Raw genomic sequence first — 21,043 nt, 5'->3', positions numbered from 1 at the left:
AATAATAAAATACAAAGAGAGTGAATTATCTTCCTAAAACTTTGGCTTTAAAAATATTAGGTAGGAATTTGGTAATTCACTAGGCAAACGTTGTTTCCCAGTTGGCGCCTTATGAGTATAATTTGCTGGGATATAGTTTTCTAACCTCCTATTAGCAATTATAAGGTCTAAGCTTCTCAGACCTTCGAGTAATGTGGCTCCTCTTTTGTCTGTCCTGCTTTTATTCGGAAACTGGGCAGGGGGATGTTTAAGGCTTTGTTTTTTAGGGTGTTAGAAAATACCCTTATACTATGAGATGAGACTTTAGAATTCAAATCTCCAACTAACATTAGGAACCTGCAATCTTCACTTTTCAAGGTAGAGGAGATAAAAACAAATAGGTCTTTTAGTAGGTAAGAGTAAGATGCATCGGGAGGAAAATATGCAATTACGATCAACAGGGAATTTGAGTGATCCTGGGCATCCTTGAGATCTAGCTTAATCGCCTGAATTAAGTAGGAGGCATGAAAAAATTCTTTATATGACCAACTAAGACTTGTACTTAGCATAATAGCAATACCTCCTTTAGCATGTCTCTATTTACAGGGAGCGCAGGCCGGCTCAGCACTAAACAATCTTCAGTGGACCAGTTCTTTGTGATCCAAGTCTCTTGTAGACAGGACCAGTTCTTTGTGATCCAAGTCTCTTGTAGACATATTATATCAGTACTCTACTCTTTCAAAAATAAGAGTTTGTTTTTGTTAGTGCTTAAGCCGGCTGCGTTCCAAGACATCACATTAATATCCTTGCTAGGAAGAATTCCCAAATTTTAAGCCTAAGGATCTATTTGTATTAAGAGCGCCTGCTATCAAACTCCATTTCTCATCTTCCTCATCTGCAGGAAGTACATACTGGGTCTTTTTGTCTGTGAGGAGCGAGACCCTCCTTCCTTCTCCGGGAAGGGTATGCCCCTCATGGTGATTTCTGGATAAGTGTTAAGACTGCTGATTTTGGAACACTTTTTTTTAGGCTAGCTCCTCTTCAGGTATAAGAACGTCAATACCACAGCAACGTAATTTATCATTGTATGACATTATCAAATGGGAGATAGCTTTGGATGCAAACGTTACTCTTGCTCCCCTAGGATTATTATATTTTTTAACCTGAACCAGAGCAAGGTCATTGCTTCGGATCATTTGGAGACCAGGGATTTCAGCAAAGCAACCCAACAGGAAGGGCCTATTCATAAATGGTTCATGGTAAAAAATAAACGAAAAATCCAAGGTGTAAGGGTCAAAAGGTGAGTGACTGATTTGGCAGGTTACCTCAGGAAGATTTTCTGTAGGATTATAAATGATATTATTACCTAAGGAGGAAGCAAATAGTGAAGCATTAGGATTCAAATTACTCTGAAAAGTAGGGGGAACGCATATATCTAATACAAATGCATCTTGGGAGGATTGAATTGGCGCACTTGGGTTCAAAAAAGGAGGACATGGTCTCAATAGGTCGATTTCTGCTTGGCCATCTTCCTTCTTCATAACGTTTGAATCGGGGAATGATGGTCGATTGAGAATTAGATTAGGGTCGAAACGTAGCCGTTTTGCCCTTGTTTTATTTATCCTTCAACGTTTTCCCCTTTTTTCCTTCTTCTTTTTACAGACGTTGTTACTTTTATTCTTGGTATATTTTAGTCCCTCCACTACAGAAGGCTCAGGAGATTTTGCACCTGTTTTTAGGAAAATGGGGAAAACGTTTCGAGTTATACTTGAATGTTCCTTCTTAGCTTGCTGGCGAGACGTAGAAACAGCCACTGAAGCTAAAGTCTCAGGATCGAAAAGCTGCTGTAGTGCGGAGGGGTGCAATTTGTCGAGTATATCTTCATTTTCTTTACCTTTCAATTTGATTTGGTTTTTCCTACTAGAGAAGGGCTTACCAGCCTGAACGCCAAAGTCCTGCCCTTTAGCGTGGGGAAGAGAGCCTGTTTGAGTAGAATTGAGCTGATTGGGGTTATCCTCCAAAAATAGAGGGGGAGAGGACCCCTTCCCTGGATTAGGCTTACGGGAAAGAAGTAGGCCAGCTTTACCAGCGATAGTCTTTGCTCAGAGACTATGAACTTAGTCAGGGCCAGAAGAGAATCCAGAGTGAAGTCAGAGTTACTTACTGATTTCTCCATTAAGGCTAAGATAGAAGACAGCACTCTTTCCAGGCACAGTAATGATTCTAGCATCAGCATTTTTTACTCTGGATTCTTATTTAAGGGGTGAAAATTCGGGGATAAATCAGGAGTAGACGATCCCCTTGAATTTAATATGCTTGTTCCGCTGGGTGTACTACTAAACAGCTGCATTTTAACGGGGCGATCCTGAGAGGGATCACGAGAATTGAAGGAAAGTGAAGTAGCAGGAATATGAATCCTGGACGACTCTAGATTAGGTGCGTGAGACATCTTAAAAGACTGATTTATACTAATGTTGAAGTCAGGAAGAGTAAAATCTTCCATTATAGGGTCTCCAACTTTTGGGACTAGATGAGGTACCCGTTCAAGTTGGGAGACTTCGCTAGCAAGGGAGTGGATGGTTAAATTTGCCAGCAAAGAGTCAGCCACCCTAGATTCCGAGTGTTGGGCATCCCTCGACCAAGTTCCTCCAGTTTTGGGAGATAGTTTAATAGATACTACTGGCAATGATTTTCCAAGGTCTACTTTGGCCTCTTTATGAGCTTCTCGAGTAGACTCCAACATCCCTGCTGAATTTAAGCTTGTCTCTTTTTTTGGAAAAAAGGAAGAGATGGCATTGAAACTTTTCAAGATGTTCATTTGTAATGAGTTGTTCCTTATTAAAGGATTAGCTTTCGTTTTTTTGCACGCTCTTGTATATAGCAATCGACCAGAGCACAATTTCTTTACGATCATAGCTTAGTCTTTTAATCTTTTAGGTTCTCATACGGGCAGGGGCGAACGAGCGGAGAGAGTGGTCGGGAAAAGTGGGGGTGATATATATAGTGCTGACCCCACAGGCTCACCCACTGACTCACCGTGCCTCCGCCAAGCCTCTCTTGTCCCTACTCCTTTTGCACGATCAATTTCTGCATCTTATTCAGTCCCCCCGCAACCCTCTGAACCTGTAAATCCGTTGGTCTATTGAAGGTTCCCCAGGTAGTTGGTGGCAGATGACAGGCGGGACACAGCACACCTGCCAACTGGAAATAGACTGTAGTATGGGGACACTTATGCGAGGGAACCCTTAGCCGGCCGGCCGGCACAACCAGAGAGGCACAGCTCCAATGCGCTGAGGCACCGCTAATGCAACACCGCGCGCCGAGGTCCCACGCTCCAACGGACAGCTCCGCTCGCAGATTCACAGGTTCGAGCAACGCAGCTCCGGATGAATTAGTGCTGGCGATCATAGGCTGTGGGCTGTAGGACAGCAGGGTTAAAATTGAAGTTGGTCAGTGGCAGTATGAAATTACAGCTGGACTAGTGATGGATAGCGATGATTATGGTGAGACGGTGGGGGGCAGGAGCGAGGACGAGGCAAGCGGGGCTCACAAGGTTGTGTTGCAGGCTGCACCTGAACTAGTCAGGCCACCTCCGCAAGACAGAAAGGGCACACACTTGCTGCGGCCGCCTGCTAAAGGGCAGCCGCGCTTGCCTCCAACAATCACTTGCAAGCACCCTCTGCCTCCAGTGGACTACAACAGGGTCTTTCCCTTACGAAGCTAGACGGCTGTGGACGGTTATGGGGTCAGGCGGGGGTCATGCGAGGGTTTGGCGGAGTGGCGCAGAGCCGACCCACAAGGGGAGGGGCGGTAAGCTCTGCAGGTTTTCCTCGCTTGCGCTCGCCCGGGCAGGCACTTCAGCCTCTCTCCACCTCTCACCGTTCTGTTCCGTTCATCCCACTCTGCTCGCTTTGTAGTTTCGGGGGCTCCGCAGCTCCGTAGCCCGCTCCGCCGCCAGCCTGCCTGCTCTCTCGCTCCCGCAATCACGTGACCGTAATCCCACCAGTAGCACTTAATTTACCGGACTCGGGTATCTGAGATACCACTTTACAAGGGACTGGCAGGTAAATTAAATATGCCAAACAGGTGTAGACCAATTTTACCATGTTTGCCACAGAGAGCACATGCACTTTACACTTGCCAGCAGTGCTAAAGTGCCCAGAGTCCTAGAACCACCAACACCATGTAGGAACAAGCATTGGCATAGCCAATAGGTCTCGACTTTGGGACCTTATAAGTGTTTAGCGATGCAACAGTTGCATAACTAAATACTTATAAGGTCCCAAAAGCTAGACTATGCCAAGCGGCCGCTAAAGTGATCGCAATCAAACATCAAAGCGGCGCGCGCCCATGCACTGTAGCTCTAGGCTGCCCATGGTAGCACTTTTTGGAACCCTCTCAAAAAGTCTCAACAGACCAGCGCATGCGCTGGGTCAGGCGAGCCCTAAAAAAGGCCAGGAGGAAGGCAAAAAAGTTCAGGGATGACCCTGCAAAAAGGGCCAAATCCAACACCTAATAAATTAAGAGTAGAAAAGCGAGACAATTCGCAACATGGCTTCCCTGAGGGAAGATGGATGCAGGATAATAAGCTGTAATAAAATGGGAACCCCTGGTTGACTATATGGAAAAGAGGTGCATTGGGCCTTTGAACATATATGATGATGCTGATTGAATTTGGTAAGGGAATATACTATGGAATAACGCTCAAGGGACCTTGCCCCTGATGTCACCCTCGTCCCTGTATTTGTGAAAAGGTGCATCTTTATTTTTTAAATGCAAATAAAGGGGTGAAAAACAATAGATTGCCATAAACCGCATACAGTAGTTCTTTATTGCGAATACGCCAATTTAAATATGACCACTTTTAAATATAGCCCAACGACTCTCCCCTTTACCAAACTTTCCCTTCCGTATCCACGCATAACATTCCCATTACAGTTTCATCTGATAGGCACCGTATTTTTAAGGATATGAGAATCATTGAACGGTTCCGGGGATAGAAGTGACTTTGAGAGTTCCCGAGAAGGAACGTAAGCGATATTGAGAACTTTCACGTTGAGAGGTCTTATTTGAGGCAACGACTGGGTGGAAATGAACTCCACGTCTAGCAATTGTATTCGCAAGCTTGGGACGTCCTTCAGTATATTTTACCACTCAACTCATTTGAAAATGGACATCCTCCTTGACATTATCTTCGCCCGCCAAATATGGAAAATGCTGGCAATAGCTTTCAAATTAAACATCCTCCCAGAACACACCTCTCGGCCTCCAAAAAACATATTACTCTCCGTTCATTTCTGTGCATAAAGGCTCGCAATCCATGAACCACTCGCTCTCGTCGTCCTTGGAGACTCGAAAGGTTGGGCTGTAATGTAATGTAATACTCGGTGACGCCCCCAATACAATTACGAGTACCGACGTCGGTCGGCGCCTTTGTTAACGGGAAGCAAATACCTCCCCCAGCACGTCTCCTCGTCTACCTACTTCAAAAACTTCACTTGTATTCATCCCCCTCCCCCTGCAATTACCGGGGGTACAAAAGGTATGTGTAGCAGGGCAGCGCCATTAACATAAAGGTGCTTTGCTAACCCCACCGGACAAAAGGCTTCTGACTTCCTGTGGGTGTGGGGCGCCTGTGTTTATGTCCCATACGGCTTCCCTGGGGAGGCACCCATTTCCCACATGCAACTTGTACAGTCAGATTGTAACTTCCTCCACCCACCCCTCGGGCAAATCCAAGGCGGGAGGGGGGAGTATTCGCAGACTCTCTAAGAGACGCTTCCCAGCCCAGGCTGCTAGCCCTTTAAAGATCCCCCGCCCACTTCCTTCTCCCGAGACTCGCATTCCAACCTCAGCTATAGGTTTGTTTGGTCTTCTCACTGCACCACAGAAACCGGTATCACTCCGCACGCTCCGCTTTCGCCTAGGGTGAGCACTAGAACGGGGAAAGAGGCTCCACCGGCTCGTCTGTTGTTCCGGAGCTTGTGCGGATACCATTCGTTGAGTAAACTGCTTTGCGGGTTGTAAGCTGTCCTGTGAGAAGTACAGTTTGGCACTATTTTCTTCCCTTCCTGCCTCTTGGACTTTCCTCGGGATAGTATCGGGAGGAGGAGGTGGCGGCGGCAGGATACAGGGGAGTGCTGTGCCAGTTATAAGAGGTCTGTGTGCGACGCCATTTTAAACCTCTCGGTTTGTGGAGCTGTTGTTGAGCTTGGGCGTTTGTTGTTTTTTTTTTCCGTGCGGGAGGCGGCAGAGGAGGATAAGTGCGCTGCGGCGGAGGCCGGAGACAGCTTCCGTAGCTCAGGTAAAGGCACATTTTTTCTCGGGCTTTACAGGGTGAAATGGGGGTCGGGGGAGAGGTGTTGCCCACTGCTCTGGAGCTCAGGGTGGGCAATGGAGGTGGCTGTTACAGTCCCTGCCGCCGGTAAACTTGTTAGCTCTGGAAAGGGAGGATTTATGGGTGTAGGAAGAGGTGTTAGTTATCGTGATGTAGTCCTCGCTCCTTATTGTTGACTGTTTCCGGTTCTCCTCTCAGGATAGTGTTTATATTGTGAGCGCTGTCTAAAAAGCTTAGTTAATCCCCGGTGGGCAGGGCTGTGTAAAACGGCCTCACTCCCTCCATTGGGCACGCTTATCTATAATAGAACCGCTGTTCTTGTAGGTTCCACGGAGAAGGTTTTGAACGTGGCCCTTCCCACATTCCCTGGTAACTCGAATGAGATCTTAGTGGCGATCGAGGGGTCGGAGTAACGTCGTCGGTGTACCCTCACTGCCACCCAAAACTCCAGCAAGGTTGTACTTGCGGCCGCACCATCCATTTTGCTGTTAATTAGCCCGCCTGGTCCCTTTAACTGAGTTGGGGGGGGGGGTCTGCAGTAAAATTAAAGGATGTATACGTGTGATATAACTAGTGCTTATGTAAAGTGCTCCCACACCTTCGGCCGAGTTCGCGCTGTATTCAACTGCAATAAAAAAAGCTTCTGAAGCCCCTAAAGCTGAGGTGGGATATCTAACCCGCACCCCGAACTTTCTATTTTGACGTTGCCGTGGTTGGTCGGGATGTGCCTGATTTGCTCTATGCATGTTATCGGGGGTAGTCTCTCCAGGCCCTGCGTGTGTTCACCAGGCTCCTCACCCCTTCCTCCCCCCGCAGGAATGTGACTTGTGAATGGAGCTGGGCATGCCTACGTCCCGCTTCAGGATCCGTGGCAGTGCGCCCTTCCGCTTTGCTTGAAGTAGCCCCCTCCGCCGCTTGCACTCAATTTCTGCCTCCGGCATTTGTTTACCTAAGTGCAAGTGCCCTCATTTAGCTAAAATATAACTTCGCTTATGGGGGTGTATTGGAAATCTTTAAAACATTTTTTTTCCCCTTCATAATGTTGTGGTACCTACAGTTAAAATAAGGTTTTTGTCGGCTGTGGCTTTTTTTTTTCTTTTTTATGCCTCGGGTTTCAAAGATTGGCAGATGTTTCCGCCCTGCCAAGAAATCGCGGTTAGTATTTAATCACTATATTTGCCCTTCGGTAATTTTCTATAATTAAGAACTATTGCCATGGCTGATTGACCTCAGTGCCTCTTTGCCAGTGGCAGAAATTTCACTGTGAATATATTAAAGTTGTTGAAAGACACATTGGTTTGTTGCCTACGCCTTAATGTAGCTGTCATATGGGCAGACAGTATGTCTCTGCCTTGTGTTTTTTCCAATTCATACTCGTCTGTATCGGCAGACAGACTCCGAAGTTGCGTGGTATGCGTTTTGATTGTATCGTGTTTTTTTTTTTTTTGTAGAATATATATACATATGGGAACCACTGGGGCCTATGATGCGACTCTTTCTTAGCATTTCCATGAAGCGCACGTTTCCAATTGTGAATGGGAAGGAAGCACATTAATACGTTGTGATTTGTGTTTCAGTGGAGGTGATAGCGCGCATCTAATGAAGTTGCATACCCATTGTTTGGTGCGCAGCAACCGCCCTTTTAAATGTATGCATGTCATTCATTCATCTTGCTTTTTATGGCATCACTCGTGTATTTTGTTCTGTCTGACAAAAGTTGGTTCGCGAGTTTGCTTTGAGTAAGTGAGCTGCAATTACAAAAAGTGGAGTCGGGAACTCTAAAACTGCAGGTTATTTGGGCAAGTTTTTAATAACCTTTCATCAGCGAGGCATCCTACAACGTCATAACTGCACTCCCGTCGTTTTTTGGCTCGGTGAATAGGGGACACCACTGTCCAACGCGAAACCTGATCGTGACAACTCAGCCCAAATATGTAGGCCACACCTCTTGTGGGCGGCAACGTGCTTTTGAAGGGGGAGTGGTGGGTGGTTCTTTCATTGGTCGGGCAGGGTAAACCATTGTTTATTATGCATCAGCAGGTGTGAGTTAATTATGCGGAAGAAAAGGCAATTAAGGCGGCACATTGTATTACCTAATTTTGTCATTCTTAAACTTGGTAACACTGTCTGGGCACTGGTTGCACCTCATTAGAACCAGTTGAACGCACACACACAGCAAGCAGTAAGCAACTGAAAGGTGTCTAGTTTTGCAAAGCGCATCCAGCAACACTTGTTGCTGCTTTTTTGGTAACTTTTTAACCGTTTGCTCTGGAAACAAACCTGCAGGTTTTAACAAGATTATGCAGCAGATAGATTGTGGCAGATTTATATAACTATGCGAAAATCTCCGCACAATCCCATAATTCCAGTGGCCATGTTTATAATATACAATTTGCACATCTCACAATTGCAGATTATCGTGTTACGTTTACTACACACAGTGGATTCGATCACTCTAGTGAGCATGCATGGCATTTGATTTTTAAAGGCTAAATTGTGTAAGTGATTCCAAGCAGGCATTGCATAACTCGAATTCACTCCTTCACCTCGGCTCTCCATATTAACCTACGGCAATGTAGGAGATAATCACTCTTGATTGGCAAAGGAGTTTTCTTTAGTACTGCAAAGAAAGTCTCATCATAAATATAGCGTGTACATATAGTCGGCATTTAATGCAGTCATCTGACAACTGGGTGATACCAAACTTGTTTTGATTTTATTACATAAAATATGTTGTAGGGCGACAGTCTACACCTGAAGACTGGAGGGCTTGGGCAGATGAGCATTTTGACGAGTGGATTGATCTCATAGTAAACTTTTGCTCACCTTGTAGCTGTGTTCAACAATCGATTCCCGTTGTGCGAGCTGAATATAACGCCACTGGCAGTGGGTTGATATTAATGTTGGAAGTCCTTAAAGCGACCTTTCACCTACATTAGATCCCTTAATAAAGTCGCGTTGTGTAGGTTTTTTTTCCTGGCCTTTACTTGACCCTTTAAATAAATCGAACAAATATAATTTGGTGGGTACTTTTTGAGAGCACTGTGCGAACTTGGGACCACTTTATCCACCCCCATAATATCGGATTACCGACCACTAATACTTTACTAATTGTCATTCCAATTTTCTGCACTGCTGGCAGTTTATGGGTAGCATACTTTTACCCCACTACTTACTGTTGAACTAAAGGGGCTTATTTCTCCATGTGGTGTAATAACTGTATGAAGGTCGGTCGAGGTAAGTGCCGGATAATGGCAAACGGCGTTTCACTATTCCCTACGGTGTTAGCCTGAGATCAGGCTTTACTTCATGGTTTAGTGATCTGTCCCGGAGAACCAGGACGTAATGTTTGTTTTTGGTTGTTTTTTTCCGTTGTTCTACTTAAGTAGAACAGCAGTACATGCCCATCGCGCCTCTATTATCCGTCGTCCAAGAGTTCCCCAGTGATATTGATCTGACGGAATGAATCCTAACCTAGAGTCTGGAACATTTGAAGTCGGAGGAATAAGTAAATTACGTTTTCCTCAGGAATGTTCGGTTTCAGTAGCTTGAGTAGCCTGTTGCTGAGGTGGTGTATATCCTCTGTAAAGTTTACAGGGGCTTTTGCTAGCTCGCATCTTAATCCCTATAGAAGAGTGGATGCATAAAGACCAGGCATCATGGAGTTAACTTTTCCGCCATTACCATGTCTTCGTGTAAATTACATGTTTGGTGCAGGCAATACCTTAATTGTTGCCTGGCTCTCCGGCAGTTTGCATATGAGAAGAGGTCTTCACCAGAGCCAGCATGTTTTACAAAATGCAGGAAAACGCTTAAATGTTTTTGTTAACTGGGGGTTTGAATTTACGCCTTGGAGGTGAAGCATCCATACTGCAGCCGACGTTGGCGTTGGAAATGGCTTCTCCCTTATGGGTGCCAAGCAGTGAGCACGAAGCGCATACAACTATGATTGAGTTGTTACACCGAGGGTACTTCATTTTATTCTTTTCATTATCTTGGAGGTGAGCCTGTAGGGCTTGTTTCACTTGTCGAGTTTCCTTCATTTGTTTGGTTATGATCCTTTATATTACGTTTCCCATTTTCTGTATTCTCTCATTTGCAACACTGAAGTGCTGCAGGTGTAGCTACGTGTTGGCGTGGATGACCAACAGTGAGCCAACCGTACATGCACATGGTGGCCATTTTATACAATACACATTTATGGTTCGTTGCTGCAGAAGCCAGTTGGCCTTGTCTGGTCTGAGTGTTAGATTGAACAATCTAGTAAATGTGTGTACGCAAACAGTTATAGAACGGACTAAACAGAAATGGCATGTGCAGCAAATCTCAAAACAGAACGTGTTTCTGTCCATGCATCCCATATAACGAATGACTGCCGACAGGATGCCGCAACATTTCACTAGCACCTATTTTGCTATCTTCCAATGTACGAGGCAGCCCCCGTGTAGCTTTCTAGATACCTATTTAAATAAGGGTGCATTAAAATTTCCCTGGGTGCTTGTTTGCAGTGCTCCTTCATTACCGTGGCTCCCCTTTGAGTTTGTTTGGTAGCCATTTGACCTGGCATGATTGTTTAAGTCTGAATTTTTTTATTTTAAAGTAACTTTTTGGAATGCATGCGCACAGCAGTTGATGTCTCCAGACCGAGTTTTTCTCCTTTGGTTGTTATTGGATGGAAATGTACAGTTTTTTTGTCTATGCTTAGTTTATCTTCTTACGGCCTTTCAACGCTTGTTCCCTTTACCCGAACAAGCCAGAAACATAAAATGTCCGTACAGTTTAACACACAACTTTAAACATCGTTGGCTTTGCACATTTCAACCTGATTTGTACCTGAAAAATATGTAGGTGGCAGAGAGGAATCCCTGTTGGATGAAGTCTTGGCGTTTTGGACCTATATATCGCAATAGTGTCCCATAATAGTCATAAACCTGCTCCGATAAAGCTACATCCTGGGTAGCTTCAGCATGCAATCTTAAAACTGTAACGGATGTCTAGGCGTCTGGGTTTAGCAAATGGCAGTTGAACAATGGATCCTAAATCATTTTTACACCTAATGGACCTAAAAGTGAAGTAATCTGCTCTGCCGTTGGTAAAATTGTAGCCCTGTGAGCTGAGATGCCTTCCACATCTAGCCAAGTGAAGAAACACTTTGTCGTGAACAAATATTCAAACATCACACTTAAGTAATGATCAAGATTCCTTCGCAATAGCAATTTTAAGACTTGTCTTCACATACCTGTGTAGGTCATACCATACAGGCATTACTATCCCTAGTAATGTTAAATCTAGTTTATGCTTTTGGTCTCTATGTTGGACTTGTAAAAAAACAAACCAAAAAAAACATCTGGGCAACACCAATGGATCTCTCCTACGCGACCAATTGGCTCCAGTCAATGCGTTTGCTCAAGCACTGCACAAGCATTGTGCAGGCGAAACCTACAATCTATTGTTAACGTAAACTTAAAAGGGACCTACATCCCTCCTCCTCTCTTTCCTAGCTTCTCACTGGTTCCTCTGCTTGCCACTTACCTTTCCTCCATTTCTATTGGCTGCAGCATATATTCTTGCAGTTACCCGTGCTTGTTCCTCGTCTTCTCTTATCAGTTTCCTGTTGTGGAATACAGTTTAAATCTGCTTTGGAACTATGTTTTCATAAGGTATTGCCTTTTACTATTGTAGTTAATTTGATTAACAATATTTCACACAGTTTAGGTGATTTGCATAGAATAACAGGATGTTGCTTGGTGCCATTGAGACTGGGATTCCCCAGCTCTCGAGTTGGCCACTGACCGCTGCGCCACATCCTCTCCACTCCCGTGTTAGTATCCGAGAGCTCTTTCCTTCTCCCTGACAATGATTGTTGAAAACAGCTCTTTATTCAGTACATGGGCAAAACCGATGCATTACCAATGCTCGTGTTGCCTTGTTGTGTAGTAGCATGTCTGAAAGTGAAAACATTTAATATGGTGTCCTGCGCTGGCTGCGTCACTCGTACAATTTAATTTTCTTTTTTAATTGCTGGGCGTGTGGATGGGCAAACCAAGCAGTTTTTATTGTGTGTGTGTATGTATGTGTGTGTGTGTATATATATGCTGTGACTTGGTCAGCGCTGGTCACATCATAGCATCATCGGAGCAGGAGGCAACACACATAGCATGGGAGGACATGTACTTGCATAAAGAACTTCCACACAACAGAAAAACGTTGCTCCCACAACGCAAGCAATGGAATGATACGTTTATTTTGCCATTGCTTCAGGAGAGGGTCAAACACAAGTGGGTGTAACTTGTACATGTCAGCAAAAAAGCACACAGGGTGATAAGCCAACAATTGATGGGCAATGGGCGAGCTCTGGCGAGATTTGAGAATAAGCTTGCATGTTGACGCATTGGCCAGAAAAATGAACTGGCTAGCCACAAAGAATCTAGAATTTTACAGCCAGATGTCTTAAATCCACATTGCCTTGTTGCGTTGCTTACCAGTTGTTGCCGGAATATTTTTTTTCTTTGCATTGCACTCCATGCTGTATGTACATGGAATGGTGCTTTTTTAAAATCCACTCTTGACTATGCACCTGTAGAACCCTCTAATTTCCATTCCCAAAACTCACATAAGTAGAAAATGTCAATACAGACATACTGTCAAAGGGAATAAGTCATGAAGGTTATTAAGAGACGTGAAGAACGGACTATTCCCAAACTTGGAGCCAAGTGACTAAGAAAACTACATCTCTTTAAGGATTGTCTATGCAGACTGTGAACCAATCCTTTACATTGGTTCAGTTTACCAGCTTATGATTAAGATACTTTCTGCAACTAAACTCCATACTAATGGATACCGTTTCTACGAACACTTTTTTTTTCTTCTATTCACTACAGTAGTAGCAATTGACGTGATCGCATGGAAAGTGCTTATGGGCCTCGACATGATGGTAGAAATGCCACCATGCAATGATTTAAATCACACGTGATATATCAGTAATCCAGTTGGCGAGATCTTATTTAGATCCTCAGGTTTATTCGCAGGGACTGCTGTTGATGGCACAGGTTGTACAACATGAAATGTGAAGTTCAAATTTGTATTTTGGGGACTGGGTACCAGCATAGAGTTAAATATGTACCTAATGACTTTTGTCTATTAAAATGGCATGTCTGCACAGCCATCCCTGATCTCAAGTGCTGGCCTAGTGTTGCTTGCTGCCTATATGTGTTCGATGTGCGCCTGTACCCTGGTGGTTTTTATGTACAAGGTGCACTTTGCTAGCAGCCTCCTCACTTTGTGGAAGGAAGTCTAATGGCGTGTTTCTTTAGGTCGAGCCTAAGTGCAGCACGCATGCACTGCTCGCTCTGTGAAGCATGCTGTAGTAGGGTATGTACTGGATGCCCCGCCCACTCCACCCCTATTTATAATTGACTTGGGTCATTGTCCTTGGTAAAGGCTGGCTTCCCATTTGTTATTAGGCTTGTTAGTCCCTCCTGTGTACCACCCTTTTTCTGTTACCACCCATGTGGACTAGCCTTTTTACTAGTGTCCTAAATCGGGTGCTTTCATTAGCAATCCCAAGAACTATTTCCTTTATTATTGTACACCACACTTGGAGGACACCAGCCTCAGCAATGGCGGCTGCTTCCTAACACAGTTTGCACTTGTATTTCTTCCTCCGAGAAGCAACTCGAGCTCTACTGATGGCTGCTTGCATTTCTCCGAGATGCTGTTTCCTTATTTTTAATAAAGAGATCCAGGTAGGAGATGATGATTACCGGCCACACCGAGGATCGGACCCTGTTCTCCAGCTCCAAAGTCAGCAGCCTTGGATGGTAAGCCGTCTCCTCCGTTACAGGCATTATTAATGGGGTTTTTTTTTAAAGGGTTTATCTTGGTTTCCCTCACCGAGTCACCCTTCCTCCCTTTTGCTTCTCTGAGCTTCCACATGAGCGCATGGAAAGTGGCCTTCCCTCATTACTTGGCATTGTAAATGACAATGGCTTAATTGTTTTGGTTTTTAAAATGTAAACAAAAGCCAATAGCTTAAACTCTCATAAATGCGAGACTTATTGCATTGCAAATGCTCGCTTCTCTAATAATGGACCCTCGGCTTAATTGGAGATCCTAAATCTGTTCTTCTACAAATTAATACTTGACCAGTCCTCGGTTTGCTGCTGACATTAGTAATTATGACCCTCCTTTTGAGATGAGTGTTTAGGAGTATGTGTCTCCCCTATCGAGGAACTTAGACGTCCGCGTACCTTCCTTATAGTTTCAGTAAACTCAGCTTGGAGGAGATGCTGTCCTTGGGAGCTGGAAGAATACGAGGGAGCCAAGAGCATGCAATTTCATTTAGAAGAATATAGCTTGTGTGTCTTAGGCCTGTGAACGGTTCGCCCGGTAAAGAATGCCCCGTCTTGGGTGTTTAACTCTCAATAGTAGTGGAATTAAACTTAAAAAAAAAAAACTGCTCTCCTGTACAGTGTAGCTCCGTTTTTAAAGCCAGTTCACCATAGCCCATTGACCCTGGTACTTGATCCTCCCAACTATTGATCTAATCCATGCAATCGTAATTCTAGTCTGCACATTAAATGGGTAGTCTCGTCTCCTATACCCTAATGGTTTGATTTTCCTGAATATAATCTTCCTTACTTGTGCTATTTTTTTTTTTTAATATGATCAGTGGCATCTGCCTTTATTACTTTGGTGATTGTTAATAAGGTATTGGGCCTTCACGCGGGGAGTGTATAGACTGAGTTTGTGTTCGTTGGTACGAAGTATGCGTTTGTCTCCACTTTAAACGGACCACATCTGCGGACTAATAATCTGGTGCCGTTTTATCTGTGCGCTGTCATGGAAAATAGTCTTTCTACATGAGCCTTACAACGATATATTGCATTGCGCAATTTGATAGCAACAAATCCAGCAAAGCATTGGATTGCCCAGCAGATTTGGGAGTTTTCGTATAGTGTGCAAAGTCCGAAGTGAATGTGTGATGAGCACAAACTAGGTACAGCTAGCGCCTGCAAATTGCAGGTGCAACGAGGATTAGTATCCCCTACATATGCTCAGGCAATTTTCTAAAGGTATCTTTCTTTTAACGAACTGGTGCACTGTAGGTATAGTACCAAAATGTATACTTTGCTCAGGCTGACAATCCAGCTTTCTCCGAATGATTTTATCAATCGAAAGTTTTTTACTAGTTAAATGTCCTGTGGAACATTATCTGGCAATCCACTGTTTGTTCCCGAAAGATGCTCATACGGAAAGGGCTAAGTATATTTAGAGCAACGAAGCCGAAGAAGGAATGGTCAGTCCCCTTTTGGCGCTGCAGATTTTTCAGATTCCTGTTTTAGAATGCCTAAAGCAGAATTAAACTGTACAGTAAATTGTGTCTATGTGATAGTAGAGCTTTTTCTGCCAAGACTGTTTACTACTGGGTATATATCGAGTAAACCGCCCTCTAATTTTGTGTTTTTAAAGCACTCTGCTTGGTAGCGCAGCTTTACGCAGGATTTGTGTAGCTGGTGAAGCCACTTAACTTTAGATGCATTTCTAAAGTAGTACAGGTAGAAGTCTAGTTAGTGTTTTGTGTACGTGTAGTTGCTTATGTTTTTTTTTTTGAGGGGGGGGGGTTGCTATTCCTTGCATACTTCACCGTCGCAATGGCCAACCCTCATCAGTTGCTAGAACAATTTTGCCCGTGACAATTTATGCATCTGACAAAAAACGGTAATCGTTAACCTTCCAACCCAGTTCTTACAACTAGTAATTCATTTTCTGGCACATTTGTAACTAAAATATTTCGGTGCTAAAATGCCGCACCTAACCGTGACCTACCAATGCAGGCTCCACGTCATCCAAGGAGTCAGACCTCCGTTAGGTTGCATCTCCGAGCAGCATCTCCTGGAGCCCTGCTTTGTATGCTGACAACTTTATATGCTGTGCCTCTGGTAATAAGCTGATGGGGACATGTTGGCAGCCGTAAATTCATATTCAGGAACTGGACATGCATAAACCAACCAAGTGATCAATTCCCTGTAGTAGCGTACCTCCTGTCTCCTCCAGATATGATCCAGTATAGGAGTGATCTTGGCTTTGTAAGTAAAGAGATGTACATCAATCTAAGGTTTGAAAACAGATACCATTGAAATACCCAACGGTCGTTTAATAAAGCGCTTATTTAAGATTTACTTGCACTTTGATATTTCTGAGATGTTGGGAGTACCCCACAACTCTGCTGTGACACTGTTTTGAGGAAGGGCATGAGGCCCGATACGTGTCGGCAGGGGAGAATTTTAATAAGAATTATGTCCATGGCAGCAGCTTTTTGTTTCTGCAATACACCCACCAGTGTGTTTATATCATCGAGGGGTAACTCTTCCTGTTATATATATTTTTTTGGGGGGTCCAAACTAAATTACCTGGTTTAGCATCATCAACCCAAAACAGACACACAAACACTCCACTGGCTCCTTCCCAGTGGTGGCCGTTTCCAAGAATGTTGCAACTTGATTTTTCTGTAAGTGAAGTGAGTAGGCTGTTCATATTTTTAGATAATCCTGAGGTTGGGGTGGGGGGTGGGTGCTGGTGTGTGCATTTGTGAAGATGCCAACACTTTAAATCGCTTATCTTCTGCAGCCAGAACTGATAACTGGAGCTCATATTTTTGGGAAAGTCTTAAATCCAAACTTGACCCATGGTCCCCGATCCAATTTAACATAATGCGAGGTTAGCAGAATGACTTGTGTAAGTAGTTTTCACCTAAACTTTTTTGAACACTTCATGAATTACTGGCGGTCATAATGAAACTGAACATCCTCTGCACCTTACAAGGAGTACTTAGAGCCTGGGCCCAATTTAATTGTAGAACCTAGCTGCACCAGCCATGACCGGATGTGTCCACTATTTTCCACATTTCAGAACCGGATTCTTTAGCTCGGACTAATGTCAAAGCTATGTCAGTTGATTGCCACCTTTTAGAGAAACCCATAAACTGCGTTTTGATGAGCCTTGTCCAGACTTTTATAACGAGGTAGCTTGGAGCTATAGAAAAGGCTATGGCGCTATGCTCAATACGAACTACCACTAACTCTTACCAGAGCCACCTGTTTAGCAGGCACAGCGGCAATCCGAACTTTACGACAAACACAGAATTGTGAACCACCCAGAAGGCTCCAATGGATCCAGCTGCAACAGGCATGATGCTCTATTCAGTATAGTAGCTAAGCGTCATCCAGTAAGACTGTTCTTCACGTTGCATTAATGCCGACCTTATTGATGTGGTACTTGATGAATTCAGTGTATTGCCACTAACTTTGTTTTCTGACCTCACCAGAGACCACCATGCGCACACACACTATTGGTGAAATCAAATGTTTAAAAAAAAAAAAAGCTTAATACAGACTGGAACTTGTCCATTACTTACCATCTCCATTAGTTGGCTTCCATGTCGGTTTGTTTCCTTTCTTCTGACTGGTCAGTGCCTCCAGGTGGATCCAATGTTTGTCCTTACTATGGATCTGGGACCTAGTTCAGTTTCCTGTCTGCGGCCACTGTCCTGCCACTAGCTGTAAGCCCCTGCAGGTACTTTTTATCAAAAAACAAATTGAGGATACTTTTTTCACATGCACTCTTGATTGTATGTGTCTGCATCAGCCTTCCTCCCAGTGCCTGCAGCCGCCTAGAGAACCTGGCGAAACCATAAAACCGCGGAACCACAGAACAACCACTTGCGCCCTGAAGGAATACCACCAGCGCATAAGACACCAAACGGACCTTCATAAGAGACAAAAGTCCAGACCAATGTCAAGGAACTGTTCAATGTCATACAACGGTTCGCAAAACCCACCTGCGAAGCCACAGACGTCGCACCTTCCCAGGAACTCTGCGACAAGCTCCTCTCCTACTTCCATCTGAAGATCAAGGCCCTCTACAACGACTTCAGCGAACCAGCACCGTACACTACCCCATTCCAACTGCTGCTGATAAGCCTACCATCACGTCCTGGATCCTGCACACGTCTAACTCTTCACCGCGACCATGAAGAAAACTCAATCAGGAGCCCCAACTGACCCCTGCTCACCACACATCTTCAACGCTGTCATTGCACCCGAACTAGGATGCCAACACCTCCCTCAGATCCGGCATCTGCCCAGACGACTGGAAATGAGCGAAGGTGAAACCCCTCCTCAAAAAACCAACAGACCTGAAAAACTACAGGCCCATCTCCCCTTCGCGGCCAAAGTCACAAACTCGTGAACGCCCAGCTGACCTCCTTCATCGAAGAGAACTCCAACCTAGACGCCTCCCAGTCCGCATTCCGCAGCAACCACAGTACTGAGACCGCCCTCCTCACTGCCACGGACAACATCCGCATGCTACTGGTCATGGGACACACTGCGGCCCTCATCCTTCTGGACCTCTCCGCAGCCTTCGACACAGTCTCGCATGGCATGCTCACAGCCAGACTTCACGCCGTGAGGATACAAGGATCCACCCTCGACTGGATCCAATCCTTCCTCCCTGGCAGAACCCAGAGGATTTGACTCCCTCCCTCTCTGACCCCACGGAAATAAACTGCGGAGTACCTCTGGGATCATCACTGAGCCCCATGCTTTTCAACATCTACATGGCCCCCCTCCCTCGCCGCCGTTGTCGGGCAGCATGGGCTCAGCATCGTATCCTCTGCCGACACCAGCTCATCCTCTCGCTCACGAAGTATCCCGAAGACACAAGACTGTTTCTAGGAAGGAATGAAGAACGTGGCAGCCTGGATGCAAGACGGCTGTTTAAAACCACTCTGAGAAGACCAAGGTCCTCATCCTTGGACCATGCACCTCTGCTGGGACAAAACCTGATGGCCCTTGGGAACCCACCCACCCTGACAGACCACGCTTGGAACCTCTGCATCATCCTGGACTCCTCCCCCTCCATGAACCGCCAGATCAATGCCGTCGCCTCAACTAGTTTCAACTGCCTTCGCGTCCTGCGGAAGACCTTCAAATGGATCCCCTCCCTTGACTGCAGAAAGACCGTCACCCACGCACTCATAACCAGCAGACTGGACTACCGCAACGCCCTTTACGCCGGAATCAAATAAACTCTTCTACGCAAACTACAAAACATCCAGAACACCGCAGCCAGACTCGTCCTCGGGACTCCGCGTCACAAGCACACAATCTGAACACCTACAAGGCCTCCACTGGCTCCCAGTCGAAGAGGGTCACCTTCAAACTCCTCACCCACGCCTACAAATCCCTCAACATCCGACCCAAATACCTCAACAAGCGTGTCCTTCCACGTACCCAAGAGGAACCTCCGCTCCACCGACCTTACCCTGGCCGAGGTCCCACCGCATCTGCAGGAACAGAACCGGCGGGAGAACTTACTCCTACATCGCTGCCGAGACCTGGAAAAAGCTCTGTGAACATCAGACGCTCCCCGACCCTGCACATGTTCAGGAGGGACCTCAAGACCTGGCTCTTTGCAATTGGAAATGTTATGGTGTTTGAAGTTTTGGAGTCCAGTGGCCCTTGGATACGAGTGCCATGAAAGCTTTGAAAAGGCTAAATTGACTTAAAATGGTTCTCAATTTTCCTTTTCTTGTTGAAATTGGGGGTTCACGCTTTCTCTTTGTAAACCCAATGCTGTACTCGAGTTTTGTGGTAACTATCTGAAAGATAACTAGATGAGGATTTATATCTGGAGCCAAAGTCAATTGTGTGATTTTTAGATGGCCTCGAAATCTGTAAGCAAACCTCATGGGTTACTTCACACTAGATGAACGTTCAAATCGTGTTTTTTATTTAAGATCTCCAGGTACCATTTATGGTGCTTGCTCATCATGGATCCGAACTATATTGGATTACTGAAGTGCAGAGATTAGCGGGGAGCTTGTCCATGTACTTTTTTTTTTTTTTTTTATTAATCATAAATTCTTGGTGTGCATAAATGCTAGCCTCCAAGAGCCACTGTCTATGAACTGCCTTCGAGCAATCGGATGGGGGGGGGGGGGGGGGGTCCTTCTACTTAATCAAACAAAATTGCATCCCCAAACTATATTTGCCAAACTTCCTCCATGGTCGCAAAGTCATCTTAATTACCATATCCTAGTTCTGCACACCCAATGTAAGGATGCCGAGACCTCCCGATGGTGGCTTGGGTTTTTTCCTTCTCTCTGCACCCTCTATCTTCCAGGATGATGTCTAGTTCAGAGAAATGTTGTGAACTAATTGTAACCATGTAATTCAAGATCTTGCTTCCTTGGGCAGAACTTGAGGATTTAAATTATGTTGCAAAGCAAATTACCAGCATTTGGATAAAAAAAATCTATTACTCTTGATGCAGGTACCTAAATTAAAATCTATGTATTGGACTTAAATGATAAAATCCAGTGTAGGAACTCATTTTTTTTTTTGTTGTTGTACCTTTTAAAAAAAAAAAAAAAAAATTAAATTGGGTTACAGAAATGTGCACCACTGTTGGTTAAAAGAGGCAGCAGTGAATTGGGTTTGTAAGTGCAGTCAAGCATTCCATTCAGTATTCTTTATTCAGAGGCATTATAGCATCACACACAACGTGTGGGTGAAATATAAAAATCGCAAATAAAACAGACTTCGTGTCTAGACTGACGTTACATAGTATAAGACTATCACAATATGCCAGACATTTAGTGTTCAATAAATATCATAAGATACAGTAAAAAGATGTTCATCATGGCAGTAAATCGGCAAATAA

The 21,043-nt window shown here is 44.7% G+C and overlaps 1 protein-coding gene across 3 annotated transcripts in view; it reads left to right on the top strand.

The window, feature by feature from the left end:
- The first annotated feature begins 5,832 nt into the window (after positions 1–5,832).
- The window catches only part of CTNNB1 (catenin beta 1), a 68,885-nt gene continuing 53,674 nt past the window's right edge, over positions 5,833–21,043 (top strand). The window contains exon 1 of one of the 3 annotated variants that reach the window (XM_085631572.1): positions 5,833–5,907. The gene's annotated coding sequence lies outside the window, so the exon portion shown is untranslated. Of the gene's footprint in view, positions 6,284–21,043 lie in introns of all 3 variants that reach the window. The other 2 variants (XM_085631571.1, XM_085631570.1) reach the window with 2 other exon arrangements.

Source organism: Triturus cristatus, chromosome 10, assembly GCF_964204655.1.
Source record: "Triturus cristatus chromosome 10, aTriCri1.1, whole genome shotgun sequence".
Taxonomy (NCBI): Eukaryota; Metazoa; Chordata; class Amphibia; order Caudata; family Salamandridae; genus Triturus; species Triturus cristatus.
The sequence above is the reverse complement of the archived record's forward strand: the minus strand, read 5'-3'. Positions and strand labels throughout refer to the sequence as shown.